At 37.8% G+C, this 10541-nt stretch overlaps 1 long non-coding RNA gene across 4 annotated transcripts; it reads right to left on the reverse strand.

The window, feature by feature from the left end:
- Positions 1-1128: 1128 nt before the first annotated feature.
- On the reverse strand, positions 1129-4389 carry LOC109158854. 4 transcript variants are annotated; one of them, XR_002050452.1, is made up of 5 exons: positions 4342-4389; positions 4196-4252; positions 2648-2819; positions 1522-1639; positions 1129-1374 (listed from the first exon to the last, which is right to left on the reverse strand). It is a non-coding gene; the product is annotated as an uncharacterized LOC109158854 (long non-coding RNA). The 4 variants fall into 4 exon arrangements; XR_002050453.1 differs by having other exon boundaries at positions 2648-2879; XR_002050455.1 differs by having other exon boundaries at positions 2648-2879; positions 4196-4246; positions 4342-4366.
- Between the last annotated feature and the right edge of the window lie 6152 nt (positions 4390-10541).

Below are 10541 nucleotides of genomic sequence, written 5' to 3' on the forward strand. Positions count from 1 at the left end.
CTCGAAAGTTGTCTCCATGTCTTTTGTCGATCGTGCTTGTTGGAGCAGTGCGAGTTTACAATCAGAAGTTGTGATGGCTTCCCATTGCGCTGGGAAAAATGATTCCAAGGGTCCTCATTCCAAAACTCAAATAAAATAAGGGTATCATCCCCTTTCATTCTCTTATTCCTTCTTAATAAGGGAATGAAAGGGGATGATACCTTTATTTATTTGGGTATGAAATTTTTCAATTAAGGAGTATTTGAAACTCATAGTAGTGTTCTAAAAATTTATCAATCAAACAATACCAATCACTTTGATACCCATTCGTTAGAGCTAAACCGTCAACCAAACACACCCTTAGTTAAACAATGACTGTGGTCCTCTCTTAGTGCTTTCTTTGTTGAAATATTAAAATGAGTAAGGTGGTTCTTTCTAGCTATCCCCACAATTTTGTTGGCTTCCTTAATCTTCCCGGGCTCCATGCTGTTTGGTTGGGGGGTTTTGGAATGAGGACAAGAATTATATTGTTTTGCCTGATGGATTAGCTCACTTGTTTTGATCGATCACTTTAAAGTCTTATACTAGTAGCAGTGGCAACTTAGGAGGTCATCGGTAGATCTTCACCGATTAAAGGAGATGATGTAGACTTGTACAGAGTGTCTGGGAACCTAGGATTAACGGGATGACTCGTAATTTACCTTCTCCATTTTAGCATTCCATTTAGTTTAGCGTGAATTTGGATGACTAATGTAACAAAAAAAGATATTTTTAAAAAAGAATGATATGATACTGTTGTGTGCACTTGGTCAAGATTTAAGTGAAATGAGTTTTACTTTCAGAGTATAGAAAAAGGTGCGAGTAATTTCTTCCTCATTATATTTAATTTATGCAAAACATGTACCTCTTTATGCAATATAATGTTGTTATAATTTGCACTTAATCTTACATCAGTCAATGCAATTTTTTATAAGGTTTTTGTGGGGGCTATGAGGCTGTCTAACTAATTTACAGGTAACACATGAATGCAGAGGATAATGACACTCACAAGATATGGTGGAAAACATTTAGACCAAACATTGCTGTTTGTTTATTTTCGTTATATTTTTTTTTTAATGCAATGCTATATTAATTCATAGTAGATCTCTATCAATCATAATGCAGCAAATCATGTCATTAGTGTTCAAGTAGCTAGGCCTTTGATCGGCAATGAACAACACAAGGGCAGGTCTATTCGCGAAACATAAAGCTAATGTCAATAAGTTCACTAGGATAGCTAGATTTGTAATATCGTCTAGAATAAGATCAAAATAAAGAGGAAATACAAAAAAGATCATTCATGCCATTGAAAACAAGCAATAGCATCTTAGCCCAGCAAACTCTTCCAATCTAATGCTGCAAGGATCAAATAAAACATCATTAAATTAGAATAATGATAATTAATTTATAAACAGAACAACTTATATTCCTAGTCATAGCATCCAATTAAGCCAAGAGACTAAGCATATTTCACATAATTAATTTAAAAACAGATCAACTTACATTCCTAGTCATAGCATCCAAGCCAAGAGACTGCAAAGCATATTTCACATGGTCTACAGAAACTCTCGTTGGGCCCACTCCCAATTTCCCTTCTTCCTGCGCCAGCTTATCAAGAGCACTGTACACACATTGCATTTATCCATACAAATCATAATAGACACAAACATATCAACGGAGTAAAAAGATAATTGAAACAATTAATTGTTTAGATTAATATGTAAATGACGTAAAGGTATACATAATAATAATAATAATAATAATAATAATAATAATAATAATAATTTAATAAAAGAAATAAAATTTAAGAAAAACAAATATATATGGAGTCAAATTACTTTTGACACCTTTTCTCACATCGGTGAAAAAAGTGACATGGGAGCCATGAAGCTCCTTAGGACTCCAATTTAAAAAATTAAACTTGCCTATTCGTTGATGGACAAGCAGTGAACCAACGAAACTGACTCTTGTTATTTTAGGAGTCGAAATGACTCTGTAGTAAACTTTTTTATTTTTAAATATAAAAGTATTTTGAAAAAATCATTCTAAAAAACGCTAAGTGAAAAATATTGTAAATGACAATGTTTATATTTTCAGTGGCTTGGAACAAATTGTTACTTCAAACTGTTGATACCAAACACTTTCTTTAGCATTTTGATCTTTGGTTACATCATATTTACTAATCGTCTAATATCTTTGGGTTACATTATAATTAAAATTTTAAATTTTTTACTACTTTATCTAAATTCCTTAAATTAGAAATTTCTTAAATGAACACTGAGCAAAACACCTAAAGGATTGGTACCATTGATTCATTCACTAATCTTCTATATATGTAAAGTTTAGTAACAATAATAATGAATCTCATATATTACAATATATCCATATACTATTACATATTTAAATAAACAAATTCGACATTAAATTATTTATGTATGAACTTCTCATATATAATCTCGGATTGATATACTTTCAAATATTTATTTAATTATAAACATTGGTCATTAACTCATTCGTGCAGTGAGGGTGTAAAACTAGTATTTATATATGATTGTATTTAGACTTGTGAATCATAATTGACACAAACATATATTTATATATGATGATAGGAGAAAGGATTGATACTTACTTACGAACGGTTAACAGAATTAACTTCTCTACGGATTTGCGCAAATGAGACATTGCATCTTCCTCCATTGTTCCATTATTATACCTTTCCAACGCACGGTCAATGATGGGACGGATATTGAAGTTATGGTCACGGTCAATGATGGGGATAAAGACGTTATTGTCTACCATTGCTGAGGAAGGAGATAGAGATGAAGAAATGAGATGCGATTGGATTCCGGCGCGAGAATGATCTGGTTGACATTAACAATTGGATATATGCTAATCAAGTATATTCTACCTAAGTATATCGAATATTATCTGCACAGTATAAAATTCTTTTTGTTTAAGAGAGTAATGGTATAAAACTTCTTTAGTTTAATATGTAAAAATATTATTTGTATGCTTCATATATGATTTTCTGCACATAAACAAATTTTTCTGCAAACAAGTTACCAAAAAAAAAAAAAAAAAAAAAGAGAGAGAGTGAAAAACCAAAACTAAGTCATACATATTAAAAGTCACACACTCATAACTCATTATAAGTCATACACTCACATATCAAAATGTAAACAGATTATGCAGATTAAGGAGGAAAAATTTTCAAAAAACTACATAAAAGTCATAAATCTTTAATTTTCTCAAAAAAAAATAAAAAAAATAGCAGTAAAGTATATCTAGTACTCTATTAGGACGGATCGAAACGGGCGGGGCGGAAATGGTGAGGAATTTTTTTGGGAAAGAGAATCCACGACACTTTTTTTTTTTTTTTCTTTGAATGATGCCAATGAGGAAAAAAAATACTCCATTTTGGCAGTGAAGAGCCCACATAGATTATAGTAAAAATCTCATGGCATGGCAGAGATACATAATTATCGGATCCATTGATCTAGAAGAACAGAAGGAATGTTTTCAAAAAAAGAAGACCAGAACGAATTGAAGCTAAGGATAGAAGAGCTGTCTCCTCAACGCTTTGTAGACCACAGGACTACTGTTAGCAAGTTACAAGAGAGAGAAGAGGGAGGGAGGGAGGGAGGGAGAAACTAAAAGAGACAGATTCTTTACTGGGATATAACGGACGGAGAAGAGTGCGTGGAGACGACGAAAAACAACAGATCAGCTCATAACACTTTACAGTGTAATCTGTTTATTATAGATCCAAAAACATCAATCAAAAAATCCCAAAACTTAGCAAACCTGCCATCTTTGTTGAGCTTCTAACCCAAGACCAGAGAGGCTTAGACAGTCAAAAAATCTAGAAAGCCAGAGAGGAGAAACTTAGGATTTCCTAGGTAGAAACTGGATCTTCCCGGATCTTCTAAAATAGAGAAGACAGTCAAATATCCCCGGATCTAGGGTTTTCTGGACGACAGCAGCGACGAAAAACGCAAAACAGATTAGCTCATAACACTTTACAGTGTAATCCACACCAAAATGAGAATATAAACACAAGATTTGAGCTTATTTCATCTATATTAAAACCCCCAAAATAACATGCATTAAAACAACACAGGAACAAAATAAGCATTTAAAACCTTTAGGGCACATAATGAGCAACCATAAACCATACCTGAACCAAGCAAATCTCCCTAATAAACTCGATCTCCTGCAAAGTTACCACCTGAACCTAGACCAAAGACACACAAAAACACAATGTAAATATAAGCTACCCACTATTACAACTCAAGAGGGGTGAAGGAGGAAGTAAGAGAAGACCTTGAGCTTGGATGTCTGCAAGAAGGGAGTACGGGGGAAGAAATGGAGGAACGGAGGTATATAAATTAAATGGCTTTAAGGTATATTCCAGAAAAGAGCCAGTGTTTTCAAAATAAATAAATAAATAAAGGAAAATAACAATTTCCCCCCTAAGTTATATACTTATAGTATTTTTTTTCCCTTCAATTATTTATGTAAGTACATTAGCCCCCTCAATTGTATTAAATTGATATTTCTACCCTTAAAATAAACATTTTATTTATTTTACTTCTCCAACAAATTATTGTGTATATGTAGCAATGACCACGATTCGGTTCGAACTGAACTGGACACTATAACAATCGAATTGGATCATGAATCATGAACTGGCGATTCCGGATCCGGTTCGCGATTTTGAACCGTCTTTATTTTAAAATTTTATTTTATTTTTTATTTTAAAATAGTCTAAATTCAACAATAAATGTATTTTATTTTTTAGTTCGGAACATGAACCGACCATTCCGGTTTGCGATTTTAATAAACTCTAAATATCGCATTTTGATTCTAAATTGTAATTGGAATATTTTGGTTTGATTGCTATAGTATATGTTTGGTTTGAATCAAATTATAGTAATAATTTGTTGGAGAAGAAAAATAAATGAAATATTTATTTTAAGGGTAAATATGTCCGTTTAATATTTTAGGGAGGAAAAAAGCTACTTAAATAATTCAGGAGGAAAAGTGCTATAATTATATAACTTATGGAGAAAAGTGCCATTTTTCCATAAATAAATAAATACATGCTTGTAAAGTAAAAAAGTATTGTTAATTGTTACTTTCACGTGATGGCCTAACACAATCCAGCCTACCTATTGGCCATGTTTAGTTAGTAGCGGATTCGCCAAATTTTGACAAATTCACTGACTGGTTAACAGCGATTTGGAGCAACGAATTGCTCCAAACCGCTGAATTTCAACACGCTGCATTTATCAACGTGTTGGGTTGGCGTTTTGGGAAAGGAACTTTCCTTTCCCAAAACACCCTCCAACTTGAGAAGCATGAGGCTTCTTTAATAAAGAAGCCTCAGGCTTCTCTATTCTTGCCCATCCGATGTGGGATGGGCATCGGATGGGCAAGAAATTAACATTAAAATTTAAGGGGCGTTGAGTTCCCTTTTATAAGGGAGCCAACGCCCCTTTTTTTATTTGACTTTCGATGTGGGATCTAATCCCACATTTTTTTTTGTTATTATTATTATTATTATTATTATTATTATTATTATATGATTATTATTATTATTATAATATGTATATGTATACCTTTTTGCTCATTTTACATGTTAATCGCTAATCTAAACCAAACATCTTTTTACAAGCCGCTGATATAATCCGCTAGTCAAACCTGCTAATACAATCCGCTATTCGTTAATCGCTAATACCATCCGCTACCGCTATCCGCTAGTCAAACTTGCTGACAAATTTTCTTTCTGACGTTGATTTTTCCTTACTTTGATCTGTAAACAATATTTTCATTAAGTCACTTTAAATGTGGTGCAAGTTTAATGAGCACTTTATGACTATTAAGTGGTAGCATTAATGTTGTAACGGAAATAACGTTTTCCGTTACAAAGCCTATATTGATGGCATATAAGGCTATAAAAGTGTAGGCCCTGCCACTGCTCCGGAACACCTGAAATACACCATCTATACTGTCTGGAGATCAAGTGGGAGACATTGTTGCTATGCAGAAATTGCTACTAGAAGATTTACAATGCAATGCACCAAACGTATCAACTATGGCTGGAGTTTTTCTTGATTCCTACGCTTCCGCTACGAGGTTAGATCATTACAAGTATATGATTATATATTTATTCTAACATTTGGTATCAGAGCCTGTTTAATCTCTGCCTAGTTGTTTAAATTACTTGATAGATACATATTTTGAGTTATATATATGCAGTATATATTTTTACTGTTTTTTCCTTGAAAATATGTATCAAGTGTGTATATGTTTTGTATATAAAATGTATATGCTATACGGATACTCGTTGCCAATAGAATTGTTGCATTTTTAGAGTATATATACATTAATGTATACAAGTTTTCAATTCACTGCATATATACTCATAAATATAATTTGTACATTCTATAAAGTATGTAACTGCATATGCATATATAATTTTGTTTTGAAAAATTATTCATATGCAAATGTGTTCCTTTGCAGATGATTAAATGCATCAATTCATTCCTGTATATACATTTTGTATATGTTTATTATTGAAAAAATTGTTTCGAAAACATTTTATTTGTGTTAAATATTTATACTTGCCGGAATTCCTTTTTGCCATCATTGTCGGCGAAGCATCGTTCCTGCTGCCGCCCATTCTGATGGATGTTGAGTGACACGATCGAGAAACCAACAATGGTGGTACCTTGAGCCGTTAGAGCTATCATCACCACTCCTGGTTCGTGTTCCGGCAGAGGGAGGCAGTGACGATGGTGGTAGCATGACGCTCCAGTGTGAAGGAGGTAGCGACGACGGCAATCCTCCTTGTCGCCTTCCGCTCCGTGTTAATCGCAGGGCCGTAGAGCCGTTTGCTTCCTGTATAAGGAATATCGCAGGGCAGAAACGTTGAGAAGAATATATATATATATATATATATATATATATATATATATATATTTGAACACCGGATCTGCCTTTGTCCATCGTCTGAGCGCTGTTAGAGCTTTTCGACTAGCACCGTTGGGAGCGGTGTTGTAGTCAAATAGTGCCAACCTATATTTGGTTTCTTGGCGATGAGCAGTGCCATTGGGCGTTGCGTCCAGTATCTGCCTTATAGTTGCGGCGTAGTTTGGCGATGATGGCTGTTACAAATGGCGGAGGTTCGGAGAGACCGACGCAGTCAGGCGTGGTCTCAGCGTTCAACGTTCAGCGTTCGACGGCGTTGTAGCCTACTGCTATCTTCGCTGGAGTTGTCTTCCGGCGGTTGACAGTACATGGAAGGATCATTGTATCGCCATTGAGGTATGCAAAGTTTGCCTTAATTTGATAGTTAATTGCTTTGTGTGTAATTTCTTCCGTTTTGGACTCAAGAGGCTGGAGCAATGCAGATTTAAATTTTGCTATTAATTCCTCCCTTTTCTCTATGAGTAATTATCGGCCTGTATTTCCTTTTCTAGATTATAATTATCAAAAATTAATTGATTTTATAATGAAAAATGGAATAATTAAAGGGATATTAATTATCAGTATTTGTATGAAATGTTTTATTGTTATTAATGGCGATTATGTATGCAGAATCTCTTGATTGCAAATTAGCTTTCATTTTTCGTGAATATTACATGGCTATTTTGTATATTACCATTTACTTAATTTTATAATTTTAGATTAATGGTAATTTCAGCTTAATATTAGCCTGATATTACTATAATTTAAAGATTTATTTTCGGTAATATTTAAGATGATTGACAATTGTTGGAATTGTTATGGTAATTAGTAATGTTAGTTGAAGCTGATTACTTTTGTTACCATAAGTAATTGTTTGACACGTTTTCTAGTCATTCAATTTGCATTGTGATTTTGCTGTGGTAATAATGACAATAAAGTTGCAGTCAAGACCCGCTTTTAGTTATGCCTTTATATCAGTTCATTAAAATTGAAAATGTTGGTTATTATATTTTTCAGCTTTAATGATTTTCAGATTTTAATTTTATTAAGTTTTAAATTTTCCGAAAATGTTTTAAAGGCTTGCGGTTTCAGCAATTGCTTTTCCATGTTAAATCTCCTAATTGTTATAATATTATGTGATTATTGGGGCTATTCATTGCAATTTCATAATTTTGCAACTTTGTCATAATTCGATAATATTTTTAATTATGGAGTGTAATTTTGAATAACAATTTTGGAAAATGCATATGTTGGCAATTGAATATTGTTTTCCTTTCCAGTTTTGCCATGATGATTTGGATTATGATGTTAAGAATCATATTTTGAAATTCATTTGAATTTGCTTATCCAAAACTTTTATAGTAATAATGATGATATTATGTAACATTTAATAATAATGATGATTATCATTATTATAATTAAATGTTGTTCGGTCACAATTAAGAAAATTGGTTATTCCGTTATTATTGTTATATAATAATTATTAGAATTATTATAGTAATAACGATTATTGGTTTTTGAACCTGGTAGGGAATATCCCGACCGACACAGCTTCACCACAACCGAGATGCCTTTGTCCTTTTGTCTATGTCTTTGCAGGTAACAGGTCGGGCTCCTTGAGGAGAACCCGGTCGGGGACCGACCGGGAGTTGCCCGAGCGATGCTATGAACCCCGAGCGGTGGTCCTTAGGCGAGAGAGCTGGCTAAAGACACGTGGCGGCTTTCTACGACGACAGGCAGGGCACCCGGGAGGAGGACGCGTGGAGGCTACGTGGAGAGCATGCCGAACGGCCGGAAGCTTGTCTCCGGCGCCGCGGCTATAAGTACCCACAGTAGCTACAGTGTAGAGGACTTTTGGACGATCGATAGGTTGTTATTAGAGAATCCCGACCGCACTCAGTCGGTACTCAGAGCAACCAAGTAGATTGTACTTAGGAACTCTACCTTGATCAATAAAGACATTACTTGCTTTACTTGGTCTTGTGTTATTTATATTGCTTACGTAGAATTAGCAGTATCATTTTGGCGCCGTCTGTGGGAACCGGTGCAACGAGCCAACGTCTTGACGAGCACCCGGTCTCTCTTCCAACATGTATCCGTGGGCACACAACAACTTCGCCGACGACCAGGCGGATGCGGCGAGCTCCTCCGACCACTATGCTACCCAGCAGCAGGGTCAGACGATGGACCTCAACCTCAATCTCTCACCGCCACATCCGTCAAATACGTACCCGGCCGCCCAGCAGCCGGTGAATTATATACAACCGGGATACCCACCACCCGGTCTGCCATACCAGCAGCAGCCGATGATGTATCCCGCCCAGTACCCGTATCCGGTTCCACCTCCACCATACGGGTTTTGGCCAGGCCAACCGATGTGCTACACTTCCCCGGTTGGCTATCCACCATATACGCCTGCCTATACAGCTCCAGCCGCCGCCCCTCCAGTACAGCCGACCGCACAAGTAGAGCCGCAGCGTCAGTCCACTTCCCGGGCTCGACGCTCGGCTCATTCGCGGTTGGGGTCGGGGGGTGCTGATGCGATGGAGGCACCAGTTCAGGCCGTTCAAGCGGAGGACCCCGAGGAGGTTGCCCGGGCGGTAGCTTTCGATCGTCTCCGACCAGAGATGCGCCAGCGTCTGGGACCCCAGGGCCCGAATCCCAGGCAAGAGGATCTACAAATGCAGGAAGCTAGCCATGAGGCCTCGTCCGGGTACAGCGGGTCGAGATCACATCGACGCCGACGCGCTCGGGATACAGCCCAAGCCGCCCAGAACGCCGAGCTCAACGAAACCCGAGGATTGCTCTACAACCTCCAGGCTGAAGTTGCGCAGCTCAGGAGTGCGTATCCTACAGCACCCCCGACCGACCGATCGACCCTCCACCAGACGCCTTTCACAGCAGCGGTAATGGCTCAGCCTTACCCGCTCGACTTAAAGGTCTCGGGAGAGAAGAGCTACGACGGTCGGACAGATCCTGAGGCTCACGTGAACGATTTTTTCAGCAACATGATGCTGAAGGGCGTTTCAGACGCCGTGATGTGCAGGGCCTTCTACTCAACCCTCACCGGTCGGGCAGCAGAGTGGTTCCGCACCTTGCCCCCGGGGTCGATCGACAAATTTGAGACCCTGGCGATCAAGTTTGTACGGAAGTTCATTACTTCCAAAGTGGTGAGGAAGTCTTACATGTACCTCGAGAAGGCCAAGCAGCTCGAAAGGGGAAAGCTTGACCGACTTCCTCATCAAGTGGAAAGCAGCGGTCGGGGAGGTCGAGCCCATGGATGATGCGACCGCCACTCACATGCTTCACATCTCCCTCCGGGCGGGGTATCTATACCAGGATTTCATCCTTCACCCCCCGACCACATACGAGGAGGCCCTCCGAAGGGTCACGGATTACGCCAACGCGGGTGAGGCGAATGCCGTCAAGCGCTTGCAGGAGGTCGGCTCTTCTTCCCGTAAACCGGCCGGCCGGGCGGAGCATCGGTCGGGAGATGATCATCCCCGATCCCGCACCAGGCCTGGCGAGTTTACGGCCTTAAACCGATCCGC

Source organism: Ipomoea nil, unplaced genomic scaffold (genome assembly GCF_001879475.1).
Source record: "Ipomoea nil cultivar Tokyo-kokei standard unplaced genomic scaffold, Asagao_1.1 scaffold2826, whole genome shotgun sequence".
NCBI lineage: Eukaryota > Viridiplantae > Streptophyta > Magnoliopsida > Solanales > Convolvulaceae > Ipomoea > Ipomoea nil.